At 39.5% G+C, this 22,272-nt stretch overlaps 1 protein-coding gene across 3 annotated transcripts in view; it reads left to right on the top strand.

Moving 5' to 3' along the window:
• large2 (LARGE xylosyl- and glucuronyltransferase 2) overlaps nt 1-22,272 on the top strand; it is a 148,928-nt gene that overhangs the window by 29,737 nt on the left and 96,919 nt on the right. The window contains exons 2-3 of one of the 3 annotated variants that reach the window (XM_042485237.1): nt 15,740-15,796; nt 20,206-20,303. The exons of 1 other annotated variant lie outside the window; for it this stretch is intronic. The gene's annotated coding sequence lies outside the window, so the exon portion shown is untranslated. The remainder of the gene's footprint in view (nt 1-15,739; nt 15,797-20,205; nt 20,304-22,272) is intronic. One more of the 3 variants, XM_042485227.1, reaches the window with a different exon arrangement.

Consider the following 22,272-nt stretch of genomic DNA (forward strand, 5'->3'; position numbering starts at 1 on the left):
CCGCACTGATGTGAGACTGTAACATTGCCATGTGACAGGCTGCTTCAGTTTCTCTGTAAACACCAGGATGTTGATTCAGTTGGTTCTTTTTTTCGGCCGAGAAAACGAGAGAGAAACTGTGAAGTGAAACCAACTTTCAGAAAATGAAGCAAAAAATCTGTTAGATAATCATAAAACTTACAGTAATGAGCTGCTCTTAATAGAGTCTGGATCGCCATCCATGTCTGAATCAAGTATAGTCGACTTAAAGAGCAGGCATTGCATCACATTTTATCAAAAGAAACATTTCAGTGGAATGGGAAAGAATTAACAATTAACCGTACACAGCTTGATTTTTAAAAAATTATTTTATTTTATTTTTTAAACTTTTTTTCTATTTAAGATTCTTTTTTGTCCCTAAAAGCAGTTAAATTATAGTGTATAAAAATGAACCTAAAGCAACGCCACGGAATGTCATTTGAGTGTAATCCTAAATTCTTTGGGTTGTTAAAACCTAAAATTAAAATAAATAAATAAAATAATTTTGTTTTTTGTCAAAACAGAGCTTTCTGTGAGCTGTATTACTACATGTGTGTTTTGTTTCTAGGGCTGGGAATCCCCAGAGACCATATAATAATATATTATCACAATATTTAAGTAACAATACAATATTAATGGGATTTTTAATATTTTATGGTAAATGGACCTGTACTTGTGTAGCACTTTTCTAGTCCTTCGACCACTCAAGGTGCTTTCACACTACATGTCACATTCACCCATTCACACACACATTCATACACTGATGGCTGAGGCTACAATACATGGTGTCATCTACTATTCAGTAACTATTCATACACACTCACACTCCAATGGCGCAGCATCAGGAGTATTTTGGGGTTCAGTATCTTGCCCAAGGATATTTAGACATACTGAATGGAGGCACCGGGTATCGAGCTGTTGCTCTACCTCTGAGCCATGGCTGCCTCGTGATGCGTTATGCTTGATTTTTGGATAGAATATATTGCAATACCTTTTAACAACTGCAACTTATGTTCCCAAAGGTAAACTTTGTCAGAATCAGTTTTATCTGATAAGATAACCTTTTCAGTCTGTATATCCCACTTCACGTAATTTTTATTGCAACAAAATGTTACTATTAGACTGAAAAAGCAATTGATTATGTTATTCTAATTGACTACTAAAAATTTTAATTTGTATTTTTAAATTCGTAATTTGTAGGGCTGCCCCCAGAAGGTTGGAGATCATCATCAGTCAGAGATCCCTCAGTTGACTGAGCTTCACGTTCAAGTGGGCGATATGGAAAAAAGTCTTTGCAATATTATTTTTCATGAAAAAAATTATTGCGAAGATGATAAAGGTTATCGCCCAGCCCTACTTCAAGTTGAGCAGTTTTTTATTTTTGCTTGTCAGTGTGCTGTGCAGTGTACTTCTGGGGATGTTTTGGTCATCAGATTTTGCTGTGGAGTGACTGATCTTGACTTTCACACAACTTGTTATTACAAGCAGCTGCAGACATGCATACAGTGGCACAGAGGAGAGAGAGAACACACTGCAAGGCTCAGAGATAACATTATATTCTGGAAAAAAACAGCTTTGTCGAATATTTGTATTGAACAGTCAAATATGATTTGACTTGCAAAATTCTGAGTCGGGTACAGCCCTAATAATTAATATAATAAAAAAAGACATACTTGGTCTCTGTGTAATGATGTGATATCACCACCCAAAAATATCGCACTACTATGTATCAGTATATTCCCCCCACCCCTATTTATTTCAGTGCCAAATGCCAGCAGGGAGTCATATTTTAAGTTTAGAATTAAAAATTGTATGATCTCTGATCTGACCATTCAAGACTAGGGTGTGGTTTGTGTCAGATTTAGTCAGAAATATCACATTCAAAGAGACTGTCCACACTGACAATGAAAAAAAAAACATCAGTTCAGAGACACTGCCAGCTGCTTTAAACATCAGTATAATCTGCAGTATCTACACACTTTGCTCTGCTGTGTTCCTGCCCTGTAGCTCCAGATGTGTGTTGAATCTGTCTCATATGTGGCATGGTTTCTAAGGGGCTGGAAATAGGCTAAAGTGGGCTGAGAAGCAGAAATTTGGCCAGCTGTGGTCTAACTGTGGACAAACTGAGGGCTGCTGTAATAGCATCTGTAAACTTGGGCAGGTTATTTTATCTGTCATGATGCATTGGATGTAAACAACTGTTAGACTTTTTGTTTTCAAACTTTTTTTAATTCAATTTTTTTTATTGAAACTCTCTTGTAGAAAGTTGTGATACCTGATCTTTGGCCAAAATGGCAACAGTTAAAAGTAAAAGTAAAAATATTGTGTGTACAAGGTGACACCCCCGACAGAGGTGCTACCAAGTACCTAATGTCCTCAAATCCTAGAAACATCCTAAAATGCTAAAAATATTCTAAAATCCTAGAAATGTTCTGAAATGCTAGAAACGTCTTAAAATCCTAGCAATGTCCTAAATTCCTAGAAATGTATTGAAATCCTAGGGACATCCTAAAATCCTGAAAAAATCCTAAAATTAGAGAAACTTCCTGTAATCCTAGAAATGTTAAAAAATCCTAGTAATGTTCTGAAATCTGCAAAATGCCCTAAAATCCTGGAAACATCCTAAAATCCTAGAAATGTTCTGATATTCTAGAAATGTCCTAAAATACTAGAAATGTCCTGAAATCCTGAAAATTTCCTAAAGTCTTATAAATGTCCTAAAATCATAGAAATATGTATGGGGCTGCTGCGAGTGTCATTTTGCAAAAGTGGCCCCGAAGCAAAACAAGTTGAGTATCCCTGGCTTCAACCTCAATTTACTTACATGTTAAAAAGCCCAGTCAGAGCCTGGGATGATTGTGAACACAGCTCTCATGTTCCGTCAGTCAACAGCATGAATAAAGTCAATGACATGAAAACATAAATTCGAGTGACTTCTCTAGGCAGCCAGGTCTGGGCTCATCCTCGGCTGCAGTCAGCAGGTCCTGGGTGTAGTGGTGTAGCAGTGTAGCTGGGATATCTGGGAGCTGAGGGGGTGTAATGAAGCGTGGGGCGATGCTGTGATAACCTCATTATTCTCCTCCGCTCGCTTTAAAATACTCTGCCAACTCCACCAGCTACTGAAGCAGAGAGCAAGTCGATGGGTTAATCATGCATGCAGAGGGGATATCTATGTGTGTGTGTGTGTGTGTGTGTGTGTGTGTGTGTGTGTGTTTGACCAGAGCTTTGCAGTAAAATCAAAGCCACTGTTATCTTATTTAAAATGCTTGTTTATTTGGCAGAATTAGATCACTTTTTTCAGTTTTGGTTTTGGATTTATTGATGTTATATTAAAAAAGAATTAATACATTTAAAAATATGAATAATGCAAAAATAATAAGGTAAAAAATGGGATAACGAAATTACCATGAACTCCAAACATTTTGTATGTTTTATATGGACAAATATTCAGCAGCTCCTTTTTCTCTTTTTAAGCATTTTTCTCTTTAATTCTTCTCATTTTTACACCAGTGAACCTCAGATCTTTGTGAAAATCAGTCAAAAATCAAGACTTCCTTAAGAAAATCTGGATTTATTTCAGTGCCAGTTAGCCTTGTCTCAGAAAGGAAACAAGTATCCACTCACGCTGCCCCCCTCCCCCTCTTTCATTTCCAAGCAGGAAAAGAAGTGTAGTTGAAGCTTTTAACCCCCCGCTACCCCCCTCAGCACTCCCCCACCTCCATCTAGAGCCAGAATTGAGTCCCTAAACTCATCTAAAAATCTTTCTTTTCTCACCTCCTCCTTAAACATACAAAATGTTTGGATTTTTTTTTTTTTTTTTTTTTTTTTTTTGAAAAAAAAAAAGATTTCACTACCTAAATTCACCCAAATATCTGTCTAACCCCCAGCCTGCCGGTGCTCTCACACCAAACACGCTGAGAATAAAACCACACAACCCTGCAGCTTTCCATTGCTTCAGTCTGTTTGTCCAGGTGAGACAGGTGCTCTCAGAACTCAAGTAAACAACACTGAGATGTAAAAGCTGTTTTTTTCCCAGCTGAACTGCAGTGTAGTGTGTATTCCGAGGAGAGAGAAGGGAATCAGAACAAACTATGGAAACTTTAAAACCTAATTTCCACTGCACCAAACCCTTCTTAAACCTGCTAACATCTGGCTTTTTAATGCAATGGTGTCAGATGACTCTGACTCGGATATTTATCACATCCGGCTCTGATCGACGTTGATGGAAACATGAGACCCTGTTGAACACCATAATTTCAGCCCCTCTACCAGCGAGGTGCAGTGATGGGCAGCCACTTACTACCGTCCATCTCCCTCCAAACAGCGCTAAAACAGAAGTTAGTCTGCATAGAGTTTTAGAGAGAGACTGAATAAGTAAGAGATATATGAAGAGAACTAACCACTATAAAGTTTTCACAGATCTCCATGCTGCTTTCTGCTGTTTACCTGTTTTCCAGCCTGGCTGTGAATTCTTTTTTTCTTTTTCTTTTTTAAAGTAAAAAAAGCCAGAATCTATAAACAACATTCTCTTAACGTTTTTGTTTTCAGATACTAAAGCCCAAAATCAATCAATATCAGAGCATTTGATGTGCTCACGGTAACTCTGCGAGGGCTGTAGGCTGTCCCCTCTACATTTACATGAAAAGGTGACTTTTTGTTTTAATCCATCTGACTGGACTGGACTGGACTTTTAAAATACATGTAAACATGTTAGTCTGACTGACATCGTACTATGTGGAATAACTCATAGGAGAAAGCCAGGAAAACAAAGCAACAGACAAACAACATTACCAGGTAAAGGGTTGAGTACATACAAAATGTACACTGCAGAAAAGTGATCCAAGTTGTCACCGCTTGACATGAAACACGTTTGTCACTTGCTAATTTGTTTGGCATGTGATGTAATATGCCAAACAGAGGAAGGTCCAGTAGCAACAAGCTGAAAGGGGGCATGTCTCCACTTACTGTGGCGGGGTCAGACATAACTTCCGGCCTAATTGCGCTATAACCATAGCTCCACTTAACTGTGCAGGGAAACATACTGACTTTCCAATCACCAGTACAATTATGTCTCTGCCATAGACATTTTAAGCCCTTTATAGACATTTTTTGTTAGTCTGTATTTCTGCAGACTGTGTGAGGAAATAACCAACAATTTATAGCAATATGACATCAAGATGTCAAAAAAAAAAAACGGTAAACAAAGAGGACTATGGGGTATCGTATCATAACTATAGATAGAATAAGGTAGATACTGCCATAAAATAAAGTTAGATAAACTACTGTTATAATAAAGTTTGATAAAATGCTGTTATAATGTTACTTAAAGTAATGTATCTAATGTTTTGCTGCTCTGCATTGTGTAGACGCCCCTTTGGCCACACGGATGGATGCAAAGCGTTATCAAATGATGTAAACTAAATAAATGATATACCATAATATGAAACAAGAAACTTTTTTCTTTTCTTTTTTTTATTGTCAGAAAAAAATTTTCTAGTAGCCCTAATTTTTATTATCAGCGAGCAAGACTGGTCAAAAAACATGGCTGCAGATATCACAAGGGGCAGGGCTTACCATGAAAATGGTCATAACTCATACAAAATATATCCAATCATCATAAGACAAGGTAGATTTGTTCACAGCATGACTGGGAAGAGGCTTATGAAAGCACTTTTAGCCTGAGTCACAGGGCTTAGTCATTTTTTAAAAAAAGTTTAAAAAACAAAAATAAGATTTGTTCTTGATCGTGCTACATCTTTATAGTTGAAGGATGAGTTGATTAAAATCACCAGCTACTATGAAAATTCTGTCTGGTTGTTTTGGCATGTTGCTGCTTATGGCGTCATACAATTCCTGCAGTGCATTTTTTGAATTTGCATCAGAGTCTTGTCACTCTGAACAAGGTCCAACCATCCAGTGCAATAGCTTGATCTGGGATGTTAGGGGTTAACCATGTCTCTGTGAAAATGTGCGCAGAGCAGTCTCTTTTCTGTGTGTTTTTTAGATAAGCTTTGTGCAGAAAAGACAAAAAGTACAGGCTCTGCATTGTGAGAGAGAGAACAGTTTTATGTCACAGCATGGATGTGTGAGAATGTCAGTGATTGAAATTGACTTGTTTTGACTTCTGGCTCGATTATTGTTAGACCTGGAATCAGATTGTTGTGAAAATGAAGGTGATTCTCTGTTGATTAGCTTTCTGTTTATCCTGCTGCTCTGCTGTCACTGACTTGTACACTGCCTGTTCAGGGTGGGAATATTGTGAAGTTATGCCTCCTTGCTGTTCTGTATATAAAAGGTTCAGGTTCAGGTTCAGGTTACTTTATTTGTACCAGTAGGTAGATTTGTTTTGCAGTCAAGTGAGGTTACAGCGTTCATTTCAAAACGCAGGTCACAGAACAGAACAAACAGGAAACAAACTGAAAAACTAAAGGTTATTTAAAACCCCCTAGGACATAAGAGCCCACCCCCACCCTCCAACTCATCCCCTGAAAAATTAAGCACACATGGCATAAACAAAGATAAAACATTAAAACATTTAAGTGCTCAAGGTTCCATCAATAAAACAGAAATAGGCATAAAAGAGTGTGGAATACCATCCATTAAATATAAATCAGATCTCAAAAACCAGGGTAAAAACCAGGTTTAAGATTCAAATGTAAGAAATAATATTAAAAAAATAGATAAAAGTGCATGAACAAATAAATACATGTATTCTAAATAAGGCTACAACTTGTTCAGCTCAGCGATAGCAGCAGGGACAAAGCTGTTTTTATACTGCTTTGTTCTGCACCTTGGGACTAAAAACCTCCATCCAGAGGGGAGAAGCTAAAATTCACAGTGCAAAGGGTGGGACTCATCATTTAAAACAGAGTTAGTTATCCTCTGCAACTGCTTAGGATACAGGGATGCTGGATCGAGCTGGGGCTCACCAATCAGTCGACTTGACCATTTCACTACTTGACTCAAGGAATTTGTATCTTGCAAAGACGTGTGACCAAATCAAGACACCAATGAAAAAGACAAAACTGATTCAATAAAAGCCCTGTAGAACACAGTCATTAGTGTTCGGTCAATGTGATAGTGTGACAGTTTCCTCAGACAATGCAAACGCTGATGAGCCTTTTTACACACCGCTTCACAGTTAGCCTCAAAGTTCAATTTTGAGTCAATGATCGACCCAAGATATTTGTATGACTGCACACACTCAATGAGCTGACCTTTTATTGAAGTTACACAGTTTTGTTGAGGTGTCTTCCTGAGGTCTCAGCATATCTTTTGTTTTTGATATATTCAGCTGAAGGTATGACTCCTCACACCAAGAAACATAATTATCAATAATTGGGCCATGGCTGGACTCTTTCTCATTAAGTAAACTTACAATAACAGTCATCAGCATACTTTATGATGACTCTGTTCTCATGTTTGCTCCGACATGCATTTGTGTATAGGATGAAGAGCAGGGGTGACAGCACACACCCTTGTGGAGATCCTGTGGATGTTTGTTTTTGGTCCGACAGAATATTGTTCACCCTGGCCCTTAGTGTTCTGTCGGTTAAAAAATCAAGGATCCAGCCCACCAGAATGTTACTTAAATTAAATTGTTCCAACAGCCTTTCAGTCAAGATGTGGGGCTGGATGGTGTTAAAAGCAGAGGAAAAGTCCATAAAAAAGCCTGGCATGTGTCCCATTATTATCCAAGTGTTTAAAAGCAAGTTTAGCAGCGTTACCATCTTCCACTCCTCCATTAGGCCTGTAAGCAAGCTGCATTGGATCCGGGGCACCTTCTGTTGTCCTCTGGATCTCAGACCTGATCAGTTTCTCTCAGGTCTTCATTAAAACTGGGGTAAGAGCAACAGGTCTAAAATCATTTAAGGACTTAGGATAGCTGGATTTATGGACTTGGACAACAACAGCATTTTTCCAAATGTTTGGGACATGTTGTGTCTGTAGGGACTTGTTGAATATAAAATGAAAGACCGGACTCAGTAGTATAGCACACCATTTCAGTAACCAGACCACAGATATTATCCGGGCCATGTCGTTTGTTGACTTTTACAGTACGAAAGGCCTTTTCAACTTCTTCCAGCTGAATATTAAAGTGACGATCATCCTTCAGTTTGTGGCTCAGTTCATGAATTTTAGTGCTAAAATCAAAGTAATCAAAACGACAATAAAAACTTTTAAGAGCATTAGCAAAGTCAGTGTCTGTGTTAAAACCATCTACAGTAACACAAGTGCTATGCTCTGCGCTCTGAAGCCCTGTTAAAGTTTTCATGCTTGCCCAGCCTGAGCCAAGATTATTAGCAGCCATCTTGCTTTCTAAGTCTGACTTGTATTTGTGTTTTGATTTAAAAATTTCTGTCTTCAACTCTGTTGTTGCTAAGACCAGTCAGATGCTGATCTAGATTTTTTCCTTTGTATGCAGGATTTAACAGACCCAGAATCCCATGGTTTGTTGTTTGGGTGTATCTTTACACGCTTGTAAGGAATAATAATGTCTCTGCAAAAAGCAATGTATGAGCAAGTCACATCAGCCAATGAGTTCCAGTCATCTCCACAAGACTGAGCAAAGATATTCCAGTCAGTACCATTATAGCACTCCTGAAGAGAGAGAACTGCATCCTCTGACCAGACTTTAATGTCCTTGGTCCTTGTTTTTTCCCTCTTTACAACAGTCTCGTATGAGGGTAGCAGGTACACGCAGTTATGATTAGTGGAGCCAAGCGGAGGAAGTGGAATTGATTTATAGGCATCCCTCACTGATCCATAACAATGATCCAGTGTCTTATCATGTCTGGATAAGTGACATACTGGTGAAAGTTCTTAAGTAATTTTTTGAGACAGACATGATTAAAGTTGCCCATTATAAAATTCATGCAATCCCAGAATGGGGGGGCCAAGTTGTCTTGTGATTAAGCCGCCCAGAAGGTGGTATCAGAACCGAAACAAAGTGGCAGGACAGGGAGATTATTGCATAAATGTAGAATTTCGATATCCAGGACAATAGAAAAAGCGAGTTTTGACCTAGTCTCATCAGAGCCTCCTGGCTCAATCCGTTGCACGTTTGCTAAACCAGGATGAGAAGGTGCAACTATGTCAAGCCAGGTGTAAGTATTCTGGATAAATGTGCATTCAAGGCTGTCATGATGATGTGCAAAAAAGGGAAATATGGACGTTATAATTAAACAGAGAAAAAATAGTAAAGAAGAATGCATAAGTAACGACAGAGATACATCTCTGTGTACATTAAAAAACTGTGGATAAGGTGGCACAGTTGATAATCACAACGTTTTCCACCCGCGGGTCTCGGGTTTGAGTCCCTGTTAATGTAAGTTTTAATCTTAAGAGACAAAGCTTGCATTAATTACTCATTACCTTTAACTACAGCTGCACTGACACGTCGTAATTACCACGCAAGATATTTGTTATTTTTACAAATCAGTTGGACACTTAAGAGTTGACAGTAGAAATTAATAATTAATGAAATATATTATGAAGACTAATTACTGACACTCATAAAGGTAACGGGTATTTAGCAGACGCTTTTTTCCTCCTCCACCACGATCATCCATAACGCTGCACAGAGCATCTATGGGAGGGTGAGGACGTCTCATAACTGACTTCATTGAAACCACCTTTGCAACTTCATTGGCCATTTCTAATCATATCAACAAAAGTAATAATAACCTACCAGTATATATTACATTTACTGAACTTCTGAGAGAACCATGATCTGGAGGACAGGTGGCATTGTGGGCAGGAGTGCTGACTTGGCCCTGGTCTAAATCCCCCTCAGTGAGCACATTACCTTTACACTGAAAATGATACACTATGAAACACAGTTTACAGCATACAACATTACAGAGTGGAGGTCTGTTTTAATGCAGCCAAAAACACCATGGAATAATTATAAAATGTTTATTTCTGATGAGAGTGACAGCTGACTGAAGAAAAATGGCACCGTGATTTAACAAACCTGGTTGTAAGCCTAGTCAGGAGCAGGCTAGCTACACAGAATAAATCTCCAAGGTATGTTATGTGCCTCTACTTTCATGCAACCGAGTTAAGGCTAAATTCAGCCTGGGTACCTGGAAAATCTTGGCTTAATCCACTATCCTAGTTTTGTGCAATAGCCCTAGGACCATGAGCAGGCTGGATGTGATGTTTTTAGAGCGCATTATTTGTGTGACCCACTGCAGGAAATAAAAAGCAGCTGTTAGTACAGCAGGTTTCTATTACAAATTTATGCAAAACAGTTTTGAAATGGCGATATGATGAGATGACTGCATTTCCACCGAGTGATCTTCTGCGACTTCTCCTCTGGTGATAACATTCCAAGAAGCATGGCTATGGATGTGGTTTATGGAAACAAGTATAATGGGATTAAGCAACTCCTCACTTTCTGCGCAGAGAAGACGAGATCAGCCACCATATAACAGGGTGGTAAGTTATTGTTAGTGTTAAGTTTTGTCATTGTTACTGTTAAGAAAGCATTAGAGACAAGTATGTTATGTATCACATAAGATGCTGAAGCTGTTGTGCTTAACATCTCGTCTGTCTTGCCTGTCTTGCCTGTTGCCTTTTTTGATTCCTCAGTGCTGGCATGTTGTCTAAAATCTCACACTGTAGAAACATAATGTAGCTGAGGTTTGGTTTGTGTAAAAATGCAAAGGAGGCTTAAAGTAGGGACTTAAGATCGGCTCTATAGCTTGATCTTTGTGTAAAAAGAGCTTGTGACACTCTCCCTGTCTGCAGTCTTTGTCCTGCACACGCTCTTTTTTTTTTTTAGAAACCCTTTTGCATCTAAATGTGGCAGACAAATCCACTTCGAGCTGGGAAATCAGCTTTGTCTAACCCCTTCCCGGTTATGCTGACCAAGTTTTTCCACATGCATTTCATACAAATTATATAAATGGAGAAAGCAGACAATGAATGATGCCATCAGCAGCAACATCACCAAGCAACCGGATGGAATCTTCATAGTAGCTGCTGATTTTAATCATCTCAACCTTCAACTCCAAAGATGTAGCAGGATCAAGGATAATGTAATTTAATGTAAAAATCTACCTTCTACCTTCTTCTTCTTCTATTACCTGTGTAAAAGTATTAGAGATGACATGCAGCGAAGAAAGGTGATCTTTATCCTGTATCTGCAGACATGAGGACACTTTTCTAGGTCTTTCATTCATACATACATTCTTAGAAACACATCACAGTGCACATATGGCCACATAATCCACTCATCCATTAGAAATGTATCTGTGATAAACTCTAAAGCTGATTTATCCTTTCAAAAATCACTTTAGAGCTTATAAGAATGACTGGAAGAATCACTATACTGGAGTGCATGTAAATGAATTTGACTCTGCAATGATTCTGTTTACTGCCAACTAAAATAGAGAGAGCAAGAAAGAGAAAGAAATTATCCACAGTTACACTGGGCAGGGCTGTGCTTGGGGTGGGTGGCTGCCCCCCCGCAGGTCATATTGAGCTTTAATGGCTGCTGTTGTTTCACACTACGAGCCAATCTGGCTGAGCTCCTGGAGCCATCAGAGGGCTGTTAGCACACAAACAACTGCAGCAATCCTGCTATCTGCTGCAGTGACGACAACGCGGGACCTCCTGCGGTTTAGGATAACCCCCCGACACACGCACACACCTTGATGTGGATGCAGAATACACTGTTGACAAGCAGGGTGAGGGATTGTCATAGGCTCTGACTCAAATCGCACTCTGGGGCAGAATTTCGTGGGGCTTCTGACAGGCGTCATGTTGCATCCCTCTGTCCTGTGCGGCTGCGGGGAAGAGCAGCCATCTGGACAGACCACAGTGAGCGCCAGGGAGGACAAAATAAAGATGAGAGTCTCTTTTCGTTGAGGTTTTTTCTTCTCCTTCTTGCTTGACTCCCCCCTTCTGCCTCTCTGTCCCCCCTCTGTCCCCCCAGAGCCTCACTACACAGCACTACCTTCCCAGAAGTCAGCCATAATGAGCCCAGTTTCCTGCAGACTTGGAAACATGTTTTACATGTTACAGTACCAATCAGTGATGGTTTTAGCTCAGTTAATGATCCAGTCCACTTCATCCAAGCTTCTTTATCATTATACCACTGTGATTAAAGCTTTTCTGTTTCATGTCAAAGCACCTAAAAACATCTAGCGTGTACATCACAAATTACACTAATTGGACAAAAATGTGTGGACACTTGTCACCAATCTGTGATAACTGCATGAGAGATTCCAATATTATAGACATCATTGTGCAGTCTCCACTCTTCTGGTTTCAGTCTTTGCACCAGATTGGAAAACTTGGCTGCAGGATACGATCTCATTTAGCTACAATAACAGTGAGGCGCAATATTGATGGGAAGGTGATGGGGTCTGGCTCACAAAAACACACCTTCAGTATTGTTTTCAGTTTCAGTCTTACCCCTTTTCCCAAAACCAGCCCATGCATGTAGGTTTTTCTAACATTGGTAACCCTGCTTAATGTAGGCAATCCAGTAAACCCACCGCTGAACCAGATGAGTCTGCCTCTCTGTTAGCTTGGTGTGTGTGTGTGTGTGTGTGTGTGTGTGTGTGTGTGTGTGTGTGCGCGACATCATGGACAGGCTGAAGAACAGGTAAACAGTAGTTGGCATTAGGAACAGAGGTCTTTTCAGTAGTTTCTTCTCTTCATATATATTTCTTACTTATTCAGTTTCTCTTTTAGACTTGGTGCAGATGTATTTGGATCAGTGTTTTAGCTGCTAGAAGGAGATGAACAGTAATTAGTGTTGGTACGTGTTAGTATGTATTTTTATGATTATGCATCCAGTTCAAGACTCTATGTCGACCTAAAGTAAAGAGCTACCAATATATAGTGAAGCCTTAGTGCCTGTAAGTTGACCATAGATACCTGAGATGGACCAGTGCCAGCAAATTTAGTAAGACAAACACATTCCTCACTTCTCAGAAGAATCTTAGCTCCTGACATGTTAGAATTTGATCCCAACCATCTACGTCATGACATCTGAATAAATACCACTGTCTGTTCAGCCACTTGCAGGTTTCCCTTGTTCCTGTGTCGATCCGAGTGCTCGTAATAAATGTTTCCTGATTGAAGCTTCAACCGGTGTCTCTGCTCCTCAATTCTACCACAGAATATCATCTTATCGGCGCGTCATTGCATCTTGCAGGTTATGGAACTGAAATCACTGAGTTCACCTGGGTGTTGTGATCCCATCAATGCCTGTCGGAGCTAGAGGCAATAAAAACCCGTTTCTACGTTAGAGTCATTTGACCCAGGTGTGATTACCGATAGTACAAATTCCCCGGGGCATTAAAATACCAGATGTTAGTGGGTCATAGCTTTTTTTTTGTGCAGTGGGAATGTATTTTTGTGTGCCATTAGCTGACAATGAGGTGGGGTGTGGGGTGTATATCAGCAAACTTCCTTTTTATTTATTTTTTTTCATTTTAATCTTGTGCATGTGTATGTCCTTTTTTATCATTCTATTTCGGATGGCCCCATTAATGCAGAACTTGTTATTGGTCTTTTTTTCCCTCAGCAGCAGTTTGAGGAGTCAGACTCACAGCATGGATAATTAATCTGTTGATCTTCTCAGAGTTGATCAGACGTTTAAACCCAGTGCAGTTAACAGTTAGGTTTCACTTTCACTGCGACTGATGTTCTATTGCTCCATTTGTGCCCAGAGTACTCTCTGTGCTCTGGGAGTATGGTGCAATCGATAACTGAATGGTATTTATATTGAAACAGTGGTCCTAATGAAGAGTCAAGCTCCAAAATACAAAAAAGAGTACATAACAGCAGATATTTAAACCATGGTGGGTTGCTACAAATAAATGACAGTGTGGGAAACCCTGATTATATTTGGAAAAAAATCATGTTTTGGCTCAAAATACTCTGTTTTGGGGCACAATTATGACTGAAAATGCTGCTGGTGTCTTGCTTAAAAAGAACATGTTTTGTTGAACAGTTGCTCGCAGCATTGCAGCTGTCCCGCCTAGATCTCACAGCCTCCACCACCCTCTGCACCTCATGATGACAAACTAAGCTCATACATTTAATCAAAAGTATTTCACTTTAGAAACATTGATCTGACATGTATTAAACATACAGATGTAAAACAAACTGCCATAGTTGTATGCTGAAGCATAAAGATTTTCTTTAGATCACACTTTATCATACAAAATGTCATAGTGAGCATACTGTTAACGAAATGCATCAGATGAAGTTTGTTGAGCTAATAAGTATACTTCCAAGGATGCTTTGTGTTTTTGGTTTAAAATCCCCAGAAACTCTTCTGTCTTCTTACCCATGACAACAGCTTTTTATGTTTCTTTAATGCATGTATCTCAGATGAATCACAGTATACTCCGCTCCCCTTTTGCAGTATTGGTGGGTAGATGAAATGTGATGCAGGAAATCCAGTTTGGGTGCATGAATATGAAAGTTAGTCAGACAACAAAACACTGACGCTGTTTATGAAATTCATTCAAACTTATGGGAAGAAAGCAATGTGCAAGAAAGGAAGAAATTACCCCAAAATTAGCAAGAAATTAGTAAAAAGTACAAGAAAATTACCTTAAATTGATTTTTTTGAAAAACAAAACAAACAAATGAAAAAAAAAAAACGACATGAAAATAAAAAACAAACAAGTAAATGACCCGGAAAATTCTGTAATAGAATGTGAAACATGTTAATATGAAATTTAGAAATATAGTTTTCCCATTAAAAAAAAAAAAATCCCCCATTTTTTCTGTAAGCTTTTCATAAATAATTTTCTTAATCTATTTATTTCTTGCAATTTGTGGAACTTGCATGACCAAGTTGCTAATTTCTTTCATTCTTTCGTTTTTGAAAGGAATTGTACCAATGTGCTCAGGCTCCAAAGGTTTAAATACTTGTGAAAGGCGTCTGAAAGCGGCACAAAAAAAGTGTCAAAGGGTTAACGTTGTTTTGAATGGAGACTGGCGTGCTCAGTGTGTCGAGTTAATAGCCATAAAACAAGGTACTCTGTGGTGGGCTAAATGTTTGAAAAAAACATAGCCAAATAGAACCAGCTTACCTAGATGTGGTGGAGCAGTCTTTGGGAGCGGTCTTTAGGAGAGGTCTTTTGGAGCAGTCACAGGCACTCTAGTATTGGATTAGGGCTGGGGGGATGTAGCCTAAAAATAAAATCTCTTTCATACCAAACTGGATATATGATTATAATCAAACTACACATGACAAAAAAATTACTCAAAACAAGTTTTGCTTTGATTTTAGCAATACAAATTAAAGGCAAACTAAATTTCCATTCTGTTAATAAAGTAAACGGAATTTCACTTTTGGGGATTAAGTGCAAGCTGCAAACTTTCTTAAAAAGTGAACTATGTAGTTTCAAGGGGGTGGGATGGGTTAACATTTGCACTAAGAGCTGCAGTAATTTCACAAAACATATTTACATGAATTCATCTATATCCTATCTTTTGCGATATGCAGTGCAACTGAATCAGTAACAGCTCTGCAGCAGGTCGCTTTCCTGTCATATGGGACACAGTGTTAAAATGATTTCACTAATTTCGGCTGCTTTTTACAAGCTGTTTGTGAGCTTGTCTTGTGCATCTTGGAGTGAGACACATTTCTCCCACTCGGCAGGCCTCTGTTTCACATGTTGGGAATTTACTCTTAATTGTCATTAATGTTTGCTGTCATGTTGTCGTGTGTGTGTATCTCTAGGAGGTAACCCACTGTGACAACGGAAGCCCAAAGAGAGCAGTGGAGGAGAAAAACAAGGTTTGATTTTTTAAAAATTGTCCTTTGCCACAAATTCGAATTATCATTAAAATAGATTTATCACCCAGCCCTATATCGGATTGAAAAAAAGAAAAGAAAATTAGGAAAAATGCCAGCACATTTCAGCACAGTGGCTTTCATCAGGGCGTTTTCTCTCTGATACTAAAGTGCCTCAACTTCACCGCGTCTTGGTTAACATTGTAACTTGTGGTTTTGTCCACAACTTGTCATATATGGAGCCATTATTTGGTTGTTGTGGTTGTCTTTTTTTGATCCATTTTGAAATGTTGTCTCTGGCTGTTGAAACAGGAAATTCAAAACATCACATCCCCATCCGCTGTGTTTGACTAACAGGTGAAGCATGATGCAGAAACAGCTCTAATGATGGCCACAAAAACAAGACATTTAAGAACAATAATTTAACAACAATCTACCAATTTAAGAAAAAGATCTAAAGTAAAGAGCAGATTTCTCCAGTTTGTTTGACAGTTCAATTGATCCTCTGTTGCTTTTCTCATTTGATATTCAGCAATTTTCTGCTCTCGACAGAAATCTCCATCTTTCTCTTTCTTTATTCTGAATGGATTTTTATTTGACATTTTATTTTTTATTTGACATTTTATTTTATTTTTTTTGAGATTTTACTTTTTTCTTAAGATGGCACCGACTGTCAGGGCACGCCGTCCGTCGCTCTGTGTTTACGTGCTTATTGTATGTTTAGTGGTGTCATTGCTTGCTAAGAATACCAAATCGCTACTGGTTTATGAGCGCCATGTGCTTTTTAACATCCTGAATTCTTTGGGAAAGCTCTCCCATGTTACTGGTGGAGAGCAGGCGTTAAGTTTACCTCCTCACCTGGCCACGGTACCGGAGGAGTTATGGCGCCACGAGCTTCCTTATCCGCTGCACATTAGGAGGCGCAGGAGGCGCAAACGTGCTCATGGTACGCGAGCAGGAATACATGTGGCGATTACAAAGATAAAAGCGAGGGCGCGGAGGGAATCTTTCCGGGTTGCTGCTGCTGCCTGGATCGGCGACGTGGATCTAACCTATCGATTGCGGTGGATTCGACCGGTCTGTCCGACTGATCTACAGCCCGATCAGCTGTTTTTCCCCAGCTGGAGAGGGGCGGGGCGGCGAGGAGGGGGCGGGGCGTGTCTGGATAACTTGCGGATACCCGCTGTTGTGCCGGCAGCTGTCGGTGAAGAAGTGAAAATGCGTATGGCCCTTCTGAATGTTTGATCACTGTCTCAAAAGACTTTTATCCTTCATGACTTTTATGAGTCCCACGACCTGCAGTTTATGTTCTTGACTGAGACATGGATGCGTGAGGGTGAAGTGACTGCTCTATCAGAACTTTGTTCTTCCAACACCACTTTCTTCAGCACTCCCAGACTGACTGGACGAGCAGGGGGCGTGGCTTCTGTTTACAGTGATGCTTTTAAATGCAAGCGGATTTCTCATGATGCTGCTTTTACCAGTTTTGAGTTGCAGCTTTTTACAATGGACAAACCATGTGTCTGTTTGATGGCTGTAATCTATCGTTCCCCTAAGTATAATGTGAATTTTATATCTGAGTTTGCAGATCTTTTATCTAGATTTGTCCCACTTTATGACAGAATTCTGATCGTGGGAGATATGAATATGCACATCTGTTGTCCTGATAAACCATTAGTTAAGGACTTTTTAAATATCATTGAATCTTTTAATCTTACACAGTTTGTGTCTAGTCCAACTCATCAACGGGGACACACTCTGGATTTAGTCCTAGGATATGGACTATCTGTGTCAATAGATGAAATCTGTCAACTACCAATGTTTGATCACTTTGGGATTATTTTTAATGTCCTACTTCCTAAGCCTAAGGGCTCAGAGACTAAGTTGCAGGGAACACATTTGTCTCGTTATATTAGCACCAATGCATTGACCGATCTGTGTTCACGACTGCCTGATGCTGTTAATCAGATTTTTTGTCAGACCCTTTCTTTAGACAGTCTTGTGGATAATCTAAATACCACTCTCCACGACTTGCTTAATCTGGTAGCACCAGCAAAGGTTCGAAGGTGCCATCATAAGAGCTACGCACCCTGGCTAAATGACGATCTATTAGCTCTTAGAAAGATCTGTAGGAAAGCTGAACGCCAGTGGCGCAGCTCTAGACTGGAGGTGCATTTTCAATGGTGGCACGAAAACCTGTCCGCATATCAGACTACAATGGCAGCAGCAAAGGCAAATTATTATTCGGCGTTGATAGTCGAGAATAAACACAACCCTAGAGTCCTGTTTGCCACTGTGGCTCAATTGACAGAAGGCCACAAGCAAAATGATGGAACAGAAATATCTGCCTTTGACTTTGCTGATTATTTTGATGAAAGGGTAGCTGCTATTACAGCCAGAATTCCCCAGTCATCTAATGGTGTATTAACTCCTGATGTCAACCCTCCCTCTTATTCTGGACAGGGTTTCTCCGAGTTTGAGTCCACCTCACTAGTAGAGCTGACTAAAATTGTTTTGTCGTCTAGAGCTACCACATGCCTGTTAGATCCTTTACCAGCCTGGGTCATTAAGGAGTTATGGGCAACTCTGTGTCCCTATGTTCTTTTTATTGTGAATTTATCACTTTCTACTGGAGTTTTCCCTGCCTGTTTCAAATCCGCAGTGGTCAAACCCTTACTAAAGAAACCAGGTCTGGACCCGAATTCCTTGGTAAGCTACAGGCCAGTCTCAAATCTGGCATTTCTGTCTAAGGTCCTTGAGAAAGTTGTCTCAAAACAACTTGTGAATTTCTTGTCACGCAATAATTACTTTGAGCCACTACAGTCTGCATTTCGGTCCCATCACTCTACAGAAACAGCACTCACAAAGGTCCTGAATGATTTGCTATTGGCAACTGACTCAGGCTCAACATCAGTTCTTCTACTGTTGGACCTAAGCACTGCCTTTGAGACTGTGGATCACGGTATATTGCTTGACAGGCTTAAAAACATGTATGGAATCTCAGGCAGAGTGTTCGAGTGGTTAAAATCATATTTGTCCGACAGATCTCAGTGTGTCCAACACAACAATGTAATATCGGAGAAGCGGACAGTCAGGTATGGGGTTCCACAGGGGTCTGTTCTTGGTCCTTTGTTGTTTTCTTTATACTTGGGGTCATTGGGTGATGTTATACGTTCTTTCGGGATTGCCTTCCATTGTTATGCGGACGACCTGCAACTGTATGCACCAATTACTGTTGACAGTTGCTCGGATATACTGAAGCTTGAGGCCTGTTTGGCTGCGGTGAAGAGCTGGCTGGCAGCAAACTTCCTATGTTTAAATTCGGACAAGACTGAGATGATGGTGATTGGTTCAGGGAGACTAAATCATCTAACCAACATCGCTGTCTGCACCTTAGATGATGGCATCATTCAGTGCAAGGACACTGTTAAAAACCTTGGCGTGACCTTTGATCAGTCTCTTACATTTGTCTCCCACATACGAGAGGTGACAAAAATAGCCTTCTTCCATCTTAGGAGGATTGCTAAGATCCGCTCTTTGTTGTCATTTAATGATGCCGAGGTTCTTATTCACTCATTTGTGTTTTCAAGACTGGATTATTGTAACGCTCTCCTGTCTGGCTTGCCAAAGAAGAGCTTTCACAGCCTACAAATGGTTCAGAATGCAGCAGCTCGCATTCTGACAGGAGCAAAAAAATTTGATCATATTACTCCAGTGCTAGTTTCTCTCCATTGGCTTCCAGTTCATATTAGAGCTGATTTTAAGACACTTCTTTTAACTTATAAAGCTGTGAATGGCATTGGACCATCATATTTAAAGGAACTGGTTGTTCCATACGAACCAGCAAGGTCCTTGCGCTCTCAGGGGACGGGTCTGCTGACTGTCCCTAGAACTAAAAAGAGGACAGTCGGTGCACGGGCTTTTCATTCCCGTGCACCGTCTTTATGGAATGCTCTCCCCACTGACATACGGCAAGCTTGCACAGTAGAGGTGTTCAAAGTTAAGTTAAAGACCCACTTGTTTTCTATGGTATTTGACTCCTAACCAGTTCTTAGCCATTATTTTATCTTGGCTTTTGTTTTATTTTCTTAGCCACTGTTTTTATTTTTATTTTTTTTTTTATTTTTCTTAGTCATGGTTTTTATCTCTTAGCCACTGTTCTTATTCTTAGCCATTGTTTTAAATTCTTAGCCATTGTTTTTAATTCTTAGTCATTGTTTTTATCCGTTATTGCCTTATGGTTTTATCTGTTGTGTTTTTCTGTAAAGCACTTTGGGTGGAAGCCACTTTCCAAATAAGTTATTATTATTATTATTATTATTATCCCACATATATGCTTTATCTGACAAGTCATCTCACTGTCACACACTGTATCTGTCATCTCATAGCTGTTTTTATATATTTATTTACAGTTAATTTTCTCGGGAGGTTCCAGTTGGAGGCGTCGACTGCGGCTGAGCAGCTTCTCGGTCACAGTTTTCCCACTCTGGGATTTGCATCTGCGAATCTGGTGAGAAACAAATGCTGTTTGTTTTTTTTTTCTTTACTTGCTTCAGATGCCACACTTTCCCGCTTCACTGGTGTCTCTTCCGCTCAGTGAGTGTGTGTGTGGGAGTGTGACAAGGTTTTACCATCAGGGAGGAAAATGACTGCAAGTGAAGTGTAAAATGAGCCATATCGAGACAATAACAAGTATCAGTTCATGTATGAGACACACTCAGGAGCACATTGAGACAGAGGTATATGCTTTGGCTCTTTGTTGTTGATTCCTCTGCATTAACTTTGAAATGACTGGTTTCCTGATGATATTATTTTCTTGTTTAGGTGACATGAGACATGAAAGGAAGAATAAAATGGGATTTCAGGCTGCAGCTGCAGATTTAGCGGTAAACTTGTTAGAAAACACAAAGGTCATCTGATAAATACAGCACCATGTTAATTGACTTCTTAATCCGTAATTTCAGGTTGTTTTTTTCTCAAGGTTTTCTCAGTTTCACGCTGCATTTCTTTTTTGTGCTTCAGGAGTCATGGAAGCTACAGTAGAGATTATTAATTTGTGCCTGAAGCAGTTTTAGCACAGCAGCATGGAGTCTCATTCAGAGGAGTAATCTCTGGAAATAAATATTTAATGGGCAAATTAATACTGCAGTGCATGTGGCTGTTTGTTAAAATGTATGATATTTGAATGTGATTGGTACTTGTTAAATATAGGTGGTGTAGTGTTATGTGTAAAAATACAGATTCTTCTCTGTAGGGGTGTGCGATATGATATTGCTCATGATTACACTGGTATAAACTATAGTATGGTAAAAAAAGATGATAATGCCTATTGACGATGTGACATCATGCCCTTACACACATCAACAACAAGCATGGCTGACAGCAGAATTGTGACTAACTTTTCGGTTTAACATCAGTCATTGTTCTTAGTTCTGAGTTCATGCTGCTAAATGTAGAAGTGCCACAAATCTGTGCCATCACTTTGAACAACAGCCAGTAGGGCTGGCTTTAAAATAATATCAATATATTTAGGCTATATCGCGTTTCGAGATACACCATATATATCTCAACATTTTGAAAACTCCTCTGAAGTACTGTAAACTACTAAAATACACAATTATTAAATAAACCACAGTTACAAATAAAGTTAAAACTTCCATAAAGTGTTGATGTTTTTGCTGTGGACTTGGAGCCTTCAGTAAACACTGGATGTTAGCATTAGCAGAAAGTTAAAAAGTAAAGGCGGTATGAGGATTCATCCACTGCAAGCTGAAAACAAACTAACAGCTCTCCAGTGCAGACTGCAAAGATTTCCAAGTCACACTGGTGCTCTGTGGTCACAAAATGTGATTAAATAGTCGCGATCAGAGCTCAGCAGATAGAAAAACACAAACACACACCTGTTCACACCATCGACCATTACCACTCATTAAGTTAGACTGCCTTTTTTCTTGGTGCTTTGCATTGTGTAGATGCCCCCTTAGCCATGCAGATGGAAGCAAAGTGTTATTAGATGACGCAAACAAACTAAACAGTATAGCATAATATGAAATGATAGATGTATTTCTATTGTCAGACGATATATTTCATCATATCCCACAGCTCTACCACTCAGTGCAGAAAACTGCAGTCAAGCCAGCCTCCACTTTGAAAAAAATGGTCAAACTAATGCAAATCCTGCATTGTTTTGCAATACAGGTATGTTGCTGGCATTATTGTAGAAGGTAGAATGTAGAAGAAGGTAGATTTATTGGTCATTTTTTATACCAAGTTTAAAAAACGAAATTACTTTTGTACTTGATCCTGCTTCATCTTCGGAGGTTATGGATGAATTGATTAAAATCAGCAGCTACTATGAAAATTTCATCCAGTTCCTTTGGCATGTTGCTGCTGGTGGCATCATTCAATTCCTGAGGTGCATTTTGAATTTGCATCAGAGTCTTGCACCCAAATGGCTCCCACCATGTCAGTCCAGCCAG

This window comes from Plectropomus leopardus, chromosome 1, assembly GCF_008729295.1.
Source record: "Plectropomus leopardus isolate mb chromosome 1, YSFRI_Pleo_2.0, whole genome shotgun sequence".
In the NCBI taxonomy this organism is placed as follows: Eukaryota; Metazoa; Chordata; class Actinopteri; order Perciformes; family Serranidae; genus Plectropomus; species Plectropomus leopardus.